The following is a 13,219-nucleotide window of genomic DNA, read 5'->3' on the forward strand; positions in this document are numbered from 1 at the left end:
CTCGTTAAAACAGAGCCTTTTTAAAATTTATTTTAGATTAACAGTGTATACTTCCTTAAAAAAACAAGCAAACAAACTAAAGAACAAAAGTCTCTTTCACGCTGATACAAAAAAACATAGGCACACCCAAGTGCATTCTGGTCCCTCACCAGTAAACCTTCCCCATACTATGCCCAAACCAAAATGTATTTAATAAGAAAAACTCAAATATGCTATCCAAAACTAGCGATTTAATAAAAAATATACACAACTGAAGAAAATCAGTTCATTTAATCATTTTAAACTTGCTAGGTGACCTGCAACATTTGGATAAGAAATATGAGATATCGGTTGAAATGCAAAAGACGTATTGTTAATTCACCTTTGGGAGCGCTAGTGAATTACCTTCCACACTGAACATCTTGGGATTTCTCCAGCGTTGAGGTAGAATGTTATGCTTTCAGGCATGAGACTGGTGGACTCAAACGCACAACTCGAAGACAATGTAAAGCTTAACAAAAAGTTTACTTAATAAGTGTATAATCAAAAAACTCACAAGGAAGTATTCAGGAGGGTCAAACAATTCTCAATTTGCATAAACTAAACCAGGGAACCATGAATGACTATACTATGAAAAACTAGACGACGTAGCTCATGGACCAAACAAGACGAACTGGCAACATGCCAGGGGAAGACCAGGACTATTTAAGCATGAGGTAAGTGGTAACAGGTGAATACAATCAGAGGTGGGGCAGACAATCACAGAAGGGAAGGAGGTGTATTGCACTTATGACTAGCACTTCATAGTTTGTTCTACTTGAAGCTCTTACTTACTTCTAGCTCTTATTTGTACCCAAATGTTTAAATGCACTTTTGTAAGTCGCTTTGGATAAAAGCGTCTGCTAAATGACATGTAATGTAATGTAAAAGGTCAGGCTCTGAAACAAGAGGGAAAGGTGAATACAAAATATAACAGGAAGTGCATATGAAAACAAAAACATGAGTGAGTAAAGTTAACAAACTTGACGAGACATTACACAAAAAACGTCAGACGCTGATGTAGCTGGTGACAGACGCCCACCAGGGAGTCTGAGATCCACATGCCTCTCTTATCTCACCTGGCTGAAAGGAATGTGACCTCTGACCTGACCCGCAGAGGCTCAAGGGAACCTTTGTTGCCATCGTGGCACGGCAGCACCACTGGACGACAAAGAGGCTCTCTCTGCTGGGCAGCAAACTTTTTCTCCTTTTATCAGCAACATGTGCTCTGATGAAAGGTGCACCTGTGTTTCTGTAGAGTCTGTCCATAATGAGGGCAGAACTGCAATGGTTATCAAATGATCAGCTCCGTTACGGCCCGCTGAGTTTGCACATCACAATATGGTAACAATAATAAACTTGCAGCATGTGGTCCTCAGACGGCGTGTGCTGGAAAATAGCTGGAGGTTTCTTGGTGGTTGGGGAATGAGGCACAAACCTTGTGGTCTGGGGAGACTGGAATGGACCAAATAACCATTTATAGGTAACAACAGTAACAATATGGTAATGTTTTTGCTGTTGTATGATTGTAATAGCATGTGAATTCCAAAGTAATATCCAGGTAATAGCTTGGTAATGAAAATTACTGTCGGATACCATCAGGATATTACCTTCATATAAAGATGTTTGTGAATCAAAATTGGTAATTCCATATTATAAAGTTATGCATGTTGATATGTATGATGATTATAATTATATGTGCTAACATCATTATTAGTGCATATTTATTCATAAGGTTATGTTAATAATAGTAAATGACAGTGATATGAATTGATTATATATTATGATTCGTCGTAAAGGTAAATCTATTAAAACTAAAAGAAGGGGTGGGATTTAAGAAACTCGAACTTCTTCTCACTCATTTGTCTCATATATACACACAGTATAATATATATTTTGTTTGTTAATTTATTTCATTCTGTTTTGTTCTTCTTATTATGCCTTTACTCGTCTATTATGTTCGTTTCTTTTATATGTTCAAATAAAGTTTTCAAAACAAAAAAAAACTCAATTCTTTCTCCAACTTTTCCATAGTTGTTACCGAGCTGTTACGTGGTGAGTACTATAGACAGTTTTGCCATAATATGACTTCCCAATCACAAAATCATTACCATATTGTTATTGTTCTGAGTGGTGTGAGCTTATGTGAGCTCACTACTTTGGTTACAACCTTATTGTCTGGTTCCATGTCAACTACTGATCAGGTGACAGAAGGACAAGAGAAGAAGAAGAGACAAAGTAGAGCTGAGAGCTGATTTAGGTTCATATTTGTCAGATGGATGAATCTAAACAAGCATGTCATGTGCAGATTGTATCTTCTAATTGTTAAACCAGTTAACCAAATATTTAGCTTATTTATTTAGAAAGACGGGAGGGGGGTGACGTCAGGACTTTACACGTTTGCTGCCCCAAGTGGTCAGTTTGTCAGGTTGTGGCAGCTTTAAATAAATGTCCATTGTACTGAGGGTTAAATAAACTGTGAAGCGTCACTTTCCTCACCACCTCTGCTCTTTTCTTAACTTTGCAAAAACCTTTTTCTCATTATTTACCTGAGATGACTTCATTCAAGAAGAGCTCATCCTGTGATGCATCGACACAACAATGACTAATTCCTGAGAATCTCTGCTTCTGCTGTTGTCGTGAATGTCATAACCTGAGGGCACAGAAAATATGTGTTAAAAAAAGGATTTTACGATTTAAGTAATTTCCCCAATGATTAAGGAACGGTGAGTAAGCTGGTAATGATATGGTGGGGCGTGCGAGGCTGGTACGGTGTGCTCGGAAGCCAATGACGACCCAGGATATGGTCACATTCCTGCACTGGTTAGTGACTCAATCTGGCTCATATGGGGAACAATATGTTTGCAGCACAGATAATTGTTGGGTCTTATTGCTTAATCCTGATGCTGGATTATTGTTCTCATGACATGCGTCTGTGTGTTACACAGTAATTAAGTATGTTGTATCACGTTGACTCACCATTGATCTGTTCTGTGTTGTTCCACCAGTCTTGGGGGGGAAGAGGATGATTTCAACACACAACAACAACAACAGCAACAACTCAAACCTTTGCAGCCTTCTCTATTTACAAGCACCATGCAGCTGCTGTGTGTCCGCCTCACCTGCATTAGCTGTGAAGTAAACTGCCCTGTGTGTAGTGAGGGAATGTCGCCAGGCGATACGAGAACACAGCACTACTTTACTGAAAGAGAAAGAGTTACAGAGTGGAGATGATAGGCTTAATCAGGATAGTGTAAACTCATTTGGCAATGGTTTGAACATTAAAGACATTTGTTTACATTTAAAAGTTATGCGCTACAGCTTTAATAAAAGTGTATCTCTCTAACATAATCACAGCCATTTACTAACATCACAGTGTCAACACACTCATGCACACACATTTGACCTCAGCAAAGTTGGACAGTCAATGAAAAGTGGGTTAGAAAATGGTGTGGAAGAAAACTCCCCACCCACCCATGTGAATCTAAAACCCAGGAAGCTGCAAATGTTTTGATGAAAAAAGCGACAGACAAAATGGCACCACAGAGCTGTTTACCTGTCCTGACAGCTATTTTCCGACCAAACATCAACGTGACAAAAAGGGAGACAATTGTGCAAACACAATGGTGGCCACCAGTGACTTCATCCGTGTTAAAAATAAAAATGTAATGCAATCACGTAGTGCACAGGTAGACAATAAATAATTCTTTTTCTGGTAAATACGTTGGCTGGTGCAGGGATGTGCTTGGGATATGAACACTGTGAACAACACACGGAGTTGATGTCACGATGCAGGCGGTTTCTTCTGCTTCTTTTACACCACGCGTAAAGGTTCCTAGAACAAATGAGTTACAAAGCAGTTACTTCAGTCCTAATATTACTGAAAATATTGCATGAGCGAGGTTGGCACATTTTCCGGTATACGTAAATAAGATGCTGCACTTCAACCAACTCAGTTTGAATGGAAATCTAAGGGGAAATGAGTCTACTTCTCACTTAATTTGAACATCAGTTAACATTGTTTGCTGTAGACCTTCTTCCATAGAACATGACAATTATGTTCTCATTTACAGGAAAATATATAACAAAGAACTGCACATGAGTGGACACAATAGGTTCCTGGTTGTATGTGATGTCTGTGTGAACATCCGCCTTCAAAAACTGACACGGAGCCAATTAAACTGAAAAACTTGAGACTTCAAAACTTGAGCTGATGTTGCTTGAATTACATCCACTTTTAAATTATAATTAATGTATGGTTGTGGCTAATCTGTGTATTTTTTTGGTCATTAAACCACAGAAAATGTTGAGTAATCAAATCAATTCCACAGGGGTATTTTAAACTTGACCCTAAACTGAACTAAGGTAAGTTTGTATAATATAAATAGTTTACGAACATTACGCATGCTTTTCGTCTTTACATATGCATTTCCATGAGCACAAGACGTTTTAATCAACTTGGTGCATGTAAACCCCAAGTCATGCTAAATGACATGTAAATAGTATTCCAAAAATCATAATATATTCACATATGAAAGAAAAATAACCTGGAGGCCCACCACATTTGTGTTGTGAATTAAAGAGCACGGCAGCTGGAGGTGTGTCTAGAATGTAAATATTAAAAAATTAAATTTTGTCACAGATGATGATTACCTTAAATAATCTGTTGCATTGTGACGTGATCTCATTACTTGGCACATAAACGCCTCATCAGCGAGCGATATTTCAACACTGGCGACGCCACCTTGACTTGGTGAAACATGCACCCTCTCTGTGTGTTGTTTCCTTTTGCTGTTGTGCTCCTCCAGCTCTATCCCACTGTGCCGAGCCCCACCTGCCTTTTTCCTTGAACATTTTGATATCCCTGAAAGCTCACCATTTATCTGATGCAACTCTAATAGCTTCTTCTGAGAGATTGTTCGTTAGATATTGCACTGTGCTGCAGATACTCCCCTCCCTTGGTCAATCCTTTCGTGAGAAGACAGTGCAGCACAGAGTTGCTGGGGCAGAGCCGCCACACGCAATGGTTGCACTGTAACAATAACTCACCGACAGCTCATCTTACCCCTGAACACCCTCATCTGCTCTCATCTACTGAGCTGCCGAGGCCAAGACCTGTCATTCATAACTCATGTATAGACAGTGAACATTTGGAAAACTAACAAATGAGAGGGGAAAAGAACAAAACAAAACATAAACAAACAGTGCATCATTATGGGTTTTTTTCCACATTCATTTTAGATGTGTGTGTGTGTGTGTGTGTGTGTGTGTGTGTGTGTGTGTGTGTGTGTGTGTGTGTGTGTGTGTGTGGCTGCAGAGCATTTCTCAGGTGTGCAGGTGTGTTTGCGTGCAAGTGTGTGACTATAAGAGTCAAGAGATTACAGAGAATTGCGTGCCTCTTGCACTACAACCTTGTTCTTCCAGTTTGGTGTGGCCCATTCAGCCTGACAAACACACTCCATTACCTGGTGACAAACAGGAATGTAAACTACAAAGAATGTTCAAAAAAAAAAAGGACACACACACAAGGCGGAACACAGACACTTTTATGAATGGAGACATACCATTCATAAATCCACCTGAATGTACATGAATCACAATGCTGCTGGTACTGACAAGGTCTGAGCTGCAGAGAGGGAGTAACACAGTGAGGTGCATGCCGTGAATTAATATGACTTTTCTTGCCTTTTTTTTGTCTTTTGTGTCTCGCAACATGCCGTACAGTTTAAGCTGCAGTTGTTATTTCGATGCAGTGCTTGTGCACTGCAGAAACGCTGTTGCCAGGTGAATCTGTTTATTGTCCAAGGAAACCAATTCAAACACAGGGAGGAAGCATATGTTCCTCACACTTGTAAAAGTTATCTGAGGCTTGTCAGAGCACTTCAAAGCCCTGCTGAGACAGAAGTAATCCAGAGTGACAGGCCAGCCTCTCACCTCGCTGCTCGAGTACCAAAGCCATGACAACACTTTTTTATTTGTTCAGTCTCAAATCAGAGAAACGAAACAGTGCTTTGCACACAAGCTTCTTAGCAACCGCCGGGACTGGAGACACGGTGTGGAAGTTACAGACGAAGAACATAGAGGTAGTTGATCATAGTCTGGATTATGTATGGCTGGCTGTCGTTTGAGTTTGAAGGGCTCAGATGAAATAGAATAGAAATTGTCAGTGGATGGAGTCTGACGCACCCGGGCCTTTGAGTCTTCTTGTATCAACAGTGAACAGTTGGCGGTCCCTCCTTCAATTCAAACAAGACAATAAGAGTTCAGTCTGAGTTATTAGAGCATATCGGCTGTTGGAGATACACAAACAGTGGCTGGGGACGGTCACCTACATGCACTTGACCACACATGACCTGTCAACATTTCTTTTGTTGGTTTATGGTCACTATATATACATATGTATGTGTAAATTTCTGTTTCTGTTCACAAAGACCAAACCGAAGCAGTTACGCCCTGCTGCTTAAAACAAATGTGTTATCATAACAATGGAAATTTGACAATGCTGTTCCTAAAGAGTTACATGTTATGAAAAAAAGAAAAAGACGGACAGCAGAAAGACTGAATCGTTTCAGTCAATTGTTGTTTCAGAAGCTTCTTTTAACAACGCTTGCCTGCTGCAGCTGACAGAAGCTGATGACAGTAAGTGAGTAAAAGCAGTTTGTGGTAAATAAAACAAAACACCCTAAAAATGGTTCATTCACACTACCTTTAGATCAATCACTGCATGTTCCTTGCACTGCACTCTTTTTAATTAGGTAGAAAACGTGGTAAGGCGACCACCATGACCGCTGCTGCTCATTCTCACATGCCCACAAGACCTTTGCCGCTGCTTTTCACATTGGTTGTCCAAGTGTGCCCCGGACCTCCACTGTCACCTTCATCTGCAACATGTCGAGGAGCCGAGACATTCTGACAATGTTGTGGCAACACGATGAGAACGTCATGCCTGAGAGATCTGTCGTTATGGTCTCACAGTCAGTTCGGAGCCTTTTTGTGTGTGTGTGCGTGTGCAGTGTGCGAGACCGCTTCCTCCCAACACAACAGGGTTTATGGGTTACTTACTCTGCGATGGGTCTTTTGTTGTTCCAAGGTCCAATCACCACTAATCATCTATCACATTAACTCCAATTTGTTTGAGGCCTGTGGCTCAAAACATTTAAGTTTCAAATGATTTGGAGAGAAAAAGAAAATCAATCATTGCTGCTGATTATTGAAATGTGTTCAATTATGGCTGCACCATTCCTTATCTAATAATCAAAACTCTGATGAACTCACACGGTGAACGTCTTCTATGACAGATGATTGTGATAAATATTATCCTGTGATCTGAACAGCTGAAGCAGAAGGAAATGGAACTTTTGCAATTCCATGAATATTTGTAAATGAATGAACGTGACACTTTCACAACTTTAAATGGTGAATATATTGTAATTCCTTAAATATAACCACATACAGCATTCTTAATAATGACCTGTTTACCACAGCAGGCGTATCATATTAAATTTTGACTTTTTTTTTTTACTATAAAAATGAACTCAGTGGCCTTTGAATGTGTGTGTGTGTCACTGCAGTTGGTTTTTCGCTCAGATGATAAGGTATGTTTTGCTGTGTCGCTCTTTCTGTATCCCTCCACCCTTCCTTCTCTCAATAGAATCAGCTCCACTGGGAGTCTCTTTTATTTTCTGTCAGGGTTTTTTTAGGGGGATGTGGGCGGAGAGGAAGTATTTTGTCTCCACAGTAAGTTATAGAAACATATTATAGGATGGTAATTATTTATTTTAGTTGGTCTTTGGTTTTAATGGCCCATCCATATGTCAAAATGGACATTCTTCTCTATAGATATATTTGATAAGCATTCATTGAAACTACCAACACACTACTCTAAATGTTAACAAAGAATTCAGTTAAAAAACGGCAAAACGACATTTTTCCCAACAGATTCAGATGTATTTAAAATTAAATAAATATTATTCAACAAACTAAAAGTCGTTAGTTACAAGGCAATTTAGACAAAAGGTAAAGAAATGTTTGACAAAACAAACAAATGAAAGCATTAACTCTATTTTTTAAACCTTTTTATTACTTACTGTTTTATTCTAAATGTACATGGCAAGTGTTTATTTTAAAAAAGAACCAAATCCCAAAGAGGAGATACAGAGGCGTTCCCGTTTCTTTATTCATGTAGTTATAATATATAATATCCTAGCAAATGAAAGATATATAAAAAATTAGCTCCACACACTCATTCCATTATCGATGATGTCGATCTTAAAGAGCAGATGAATGAAAGAGATTAAATTGAAAATGATAAAATGTCAGTAAAACAGTGAACATGCCAGCATGACTCAACCTGCCTGCATATGACTCACAATAACGCCGTATCAGCAGCAAACACAGGCAGAGGAAATACCAATCCCCCAGTGAAACAATACGACCAAATGTACTAATAACGGACTTTAAGGGAGGGAGGGTCTCATGGCTTCCGCCCTGAAAGACCCATGACCACTTGTGGCCCCCTGTGAACCATGTGCACTACTAAAAATAATTCTGTGTAAATACAGGCTCTAGGATTAAAGGTTGGAATCTGAATAAATATATCTCAAGTCAGGACAGTTGGTCTTTGGATTTGTCGACTGCTTTGTCGACTGCTTTTTCTTAACTACTTGACTTGTTTCCATTGATTTTTTCTTTTCTTTTTTTTTTTAAATCGTGCTTGAGCAGCGTAATTAATCACATCATCTGTGACTGTCTATGCATTATGGAGTAAATAAATGCAGTCCTCTGCTCTGTGAATTACAGTTCAAATATCTAAAAATCTGTTTTTCTATCTAAGGTCATGTGCGTGCCACAGAGCAACAACTCCCATGATTCCACACTGATTTCTGACATCATCAAACTGAGATTTTCTAGACTGCTAGTGGCAGACATTACATAGTGTGAATTTAAATTTGATTTATTATATCAATAAATGGAGAAACAGGTCTATGATAGATGTATCTGAAAATGTTAAGTCCCCATGACAGTTCTCTCTTTTTCATTTGACACATACTACATGGGAAAACAAACAACTTTGTGTTAAGGTATTACACTAGTTTTTTTTAAATATTTTTTAAAAACCTTCTTTTTCACCTTGTGGTCTAATTCAGGTTGAACTGGACTCCTGTTTGCTTTTTTATGCTCTTATTATGCACTGTAACGTTGTTTTTATGTCTTTATATTTTCTATTTTACTGATCTTTATTGACGTTAGTCTGTACAGCACTTTGGTCAACTTCAGTGGTTTTTTAAATGTGCTCTATGAATAAGATTTGAGTTGAGTGCAGTGAATTAGACCTATAGAAATTCATATTACCGAGCTACATGGACATTACTTTAGAATTAGCATGGTGATGCCATAATATTACTGTCCTATGACAAAAAAACATTTCTATTACATGTTGTTACAGTACAGTCAAATAAAAAAACTTACTTTTCTCCTCCTCTAGCACATGTTCACCTTCAATAATAGGTTTTAACCCATTTTTGTCCAATGATCAGACTCTCCTCCCAGACTTAATTCTAAATTAATTCTGCCAGTCATTGACCAGCATGCGCTGACACTTACTGTCTGATTTGTCTGTTAAATCTACCGTCATGTGTGAAGATGGGAGCAAGAGACTCCTTTGACAGAGAGAAGCCTGTTGTCATGACTTTTCATGTTGACCTGATAGTTCCTGTCAAACAATACCTTGGGGTTTTTGGTGATTGTAAATGTCGGAGTGATTAAGGAAATGTAATCCACGCTTCTCTGATCATCATCCTCACCCAAACAACGTACAACACAGGTTTACACAGTGTCCCCTCCAGTGAGGAATATGAGCTGCTCTATGGTGATAAAAAGAGGCTCACTTGTTTATAAAAATCACACAAAGCCCAAAGCTTTACACGTGTAGTCGGGGGCATTTTATCTTCAGCGCTCCAGTATAGTCCTGCTTTTTTTAAACAGCACAGCACGTCCAAGACAATGCTTTGAACATGAGACGGCAGCTACAGTAATGTTCACCATGTTCCTGCATCTTCATCATGACTCAACATCCACCATGAAGCAAATTCATAGTGTCTCTTTTTCCACTGCTTTTCTCCAGTAATCCTGGGATCGGCGAGAGAAAGCACACAGTCCCAAAAACCCACCAAAGACCTGAGAACAGCCATCTGTGGAGATGTGGATGGAGAAGGAATCATACAATATAGTACAGGTGTGGGATTCCACCAAAACCTCACGATGATGTTCCTCTAAAAGCAGAGTCCGTGAGCATCAAAGCATCAGTGAGGAATAAGATTAACAGTCAACACACGCTTTAACATTCACTGTCTTGGTCGCTTGGTTGGATTTTATACACCCTCTGTTTTCACATGACTGGCACAATAAGTCACAGTTTAATGCTCCAGGGAACTGATGCCAGATTTGTTTGGGCTTTTCCAGCCATGAGAACACACACACACACACACACACACACACACACACACACACTAAATATATTCTACATCATACAATTAAGTTGTATTTACTTAACATTATAATCTTAGATGTACTAAATAAAAATAAAATAATTTAACACTGTTATGTTGGATTTAATTAACATTGTCAAGTTGAATTTAATTAAATTGTGTTTATTTTAATACAAATGTTTTTTCCTACACAGAAAAAGTCCTTTCACCTGCCTTTATTTTAAAATTAAATTTCAGACAAGACTGACAAGTGCAGTACCCTAAAACAAAATCGAGTTGTACTATTAAACAAAAAATTACACATTTCTCAAAGCCCAAACTCAGATCTGTTTTCGTCCACAAACCAAAAGATACTCAGTCAGTTGTAGGGCCATCATGTTCTCTGAATGTTTTTCCTAATACTTTAATAAAACAGTGTTAAAATCAGTGGCCCTCCAAAGATACACCATTCAACACAAAGCAAAACCAATTATAGTAATAATAATAATAATCATGGTGTCTTCAAGTAAAAATACCAAAATTGAAACATGGTGCAAGGCCTTTTGGTTTGGTAAAAAAAAAAAAGCAAGCAGATAACTCTAAGGACAGAACTTTGGCACATATTAGGCAGAAAAACAAGGCAGGGTTATACCTGAACAGGCTTTAACAGCCATTGCTGGTACAGAAAAATATTATCTATACAATTATTTAGAAAACAGTCACATAGCTGCTGTAATAACACCATGTGAAACAGAAAGCAGTGAACATCTCAGATCTTACCTTACTCCAATCATCATTTCCTCCATTTCTCTCTTTGCACCAGGATCAAGATCCTAAATGTGGAAGAATGATAAAAAGAAAAATGTTGAAGTTTTGAACGCATAACTATATCAAATATCACATCAAAATATTTATATAAACCCCAAAGTGTTGTCTCGATATTTTGTCTACCATTCCAAACCCTAGGCAGCTCAATTGACATGATTTAAGACAAAATGTCAAAATGCCATTAAAAATGATAGGAATATTTGTTATTGTTAATATTTGCAGAACTATATTTTTATTATTTAACCATCCTCATCTCTGCAGGTAAATTTTGACCCAGAATTTTTATCATTTCACTCTCTTGACAGCGAGATAATTTGCATAATAATTTGTAGAGGTTTTCTATTTTCCACTGGAAGGGAAGTGGAAGTGCAAAACTTGAGATGGGTTGCAAGAGTCAACTGAAAGTTTAATTTGGGAGCAAATTTTAACCTGTGATATCCCCACATATACAAATTGAATATTGTATAAAGCAAAAATATTTACATGTGCATGGAATGTTTTCATTTGTAATGCTTCAGTAATTGGTACCTTGTAGATAGAGTATCAGCACATTGCTTCTGCATCTCCCACATTCATAACCTAAAGAAAAACATGAAAAGAGATTATTGGTCATTCATTTGTAAAGTTCTTAAATATGAGAACACCTGTCAGATCTTAAAAGCCAAGCTGCTGGCCTGGCATCCGTCAACCAACACGCTCAGCAAATCTGAAATTCACAGCTTTTTAAGAATGTACAAAACCTACACAAATGCAAATGACAATAAGGTAAAACGTTAATGATTAAAAGGCTATACAAACAACAAAATAATGGTTAACCAAATCACTAATTTTAGATGAGCAAAAGTGGAAAGCTAAAAAGGAGTCAAGCTAGCAAAATATTTATATTTTTCATCTTACCATAGCCTATACCATCAGTCCAAAGTCAAAAATACTCATCAACTGGTATCAAACAAGCATATTTTAGTTTGTCATTTTTGATTTAGTCATTAACTTACCTGGATATTGATGGATGGCCGTGAATTATGAAGAAATCCGAGACATGTGGCAGGACAGCAGAGTAAGTCCAGAAAATGGCACCTTCAGCCTTGTTCTTACTGAGCATGTGCAAGTACCAGTGGGAAACGCCCTCCTAGGCCTGATGTACATCTTAATTAACTTGCTTACATAAATTACACTCATTATTGTTTGTTGATTACAACAAACAATGAAGTTGAGTACATGCTCTTTGACATTCTTCATTTGAATCCAAAACACACAATTATTCAATTTCAGTTGAAATAACTACTTTACATTACATAGTGTCATATAGCAGACACTTTCATCCAAACCGACTTACAATGGAATTGAGTACAATCAGCCAGGGGTGGAGTCGAACTTGCGACCATGAGGTCTTTCTCGGACAGGGTACCGTTCTTAACCACTGTGCCACTACACCCCCGATTTAATGCAGCACCTGGGTTTCATTTCTTTGAGTGTGGGGTGCCTCTGAGCAAGGCATCCTATCCCTTTTGTTCCCCCAGGAGCAGATAAGGGCTGCCCGCTTCTCTTGCATCTAACTTTAATTCTCAACACAAGACAACAGTTTTTGTAATATGATACAAAAACTGTCCCAGGGTTGTTGAACAACTGGGTCATGAACACGAGTTTTGGTTACATAAAGCAATGCAACTTAAACTTGCAATTATTATAACTGACATTGAAAGTTCAGTTTGAATTCAATCAATTTTAATTCAAAACTGCAGTACATAAGTTTTAAATATAAAAAAAAATGACAGCAACACTTTGCTAGTAAAGCTAGACATTTAAAAAGGTGAATTCTCCTGCTCAAAAAACAGGGTTGTTCATCAGTTTGTCACACAAACACTCCCTCAGTCAGGTCTGATAGTTCTGCTTGACAGAGCCCGTTT

At 38.1% G+C, this 13,219-nt stretch overlaps 1 long non-coding RNA gene across 2 annotated transcripts; it reads right to left on the bottom strand.

The window, feature by feature from the left end:
• Positions 1 to 9,936: 9,936 nt before the first annotated feature.
• On the bottom strand, positions 9,937 to 13,031 carry LOC122781482. Of its 2 annotated transcripts, XR_006361803.1 has the most exons (4): positions 12,308 to 13,031; positions 11,841 to 11,891; positions 11,265 to 11,317; positions 9,937 to 10,208 (listed from the first exon to the last, which is right to left on the bottom strand). It is a non-coding gene; the product is annotated as an uncharacterized LOC122781482 (long non-coding RNA). The 2 variants fall into 2 exon arrangements; XR_006361802.1 differs by having other exon boundaries at positions 11,841 to 13,031.
• Between the last annotated feature and the right edge of the window lie 188 nt (positions 13,032 to 13,219).

This window comes from Solea senegalensis, linkage group LG15 (assembly GCF_019176455.1).
Source record: "Solea senegalensis isolate Sse05_10M linkage group LG15, IFAPA_SoseM_1, whole genome shotgun sequence".
In the NCBI taxonomy this organism is placed as follows: Eukaryota; Metazoa; Chordata; class Actinopteri; order Pleuronectiformes; family Soleidae; genus Solea; species Solea senegalensis.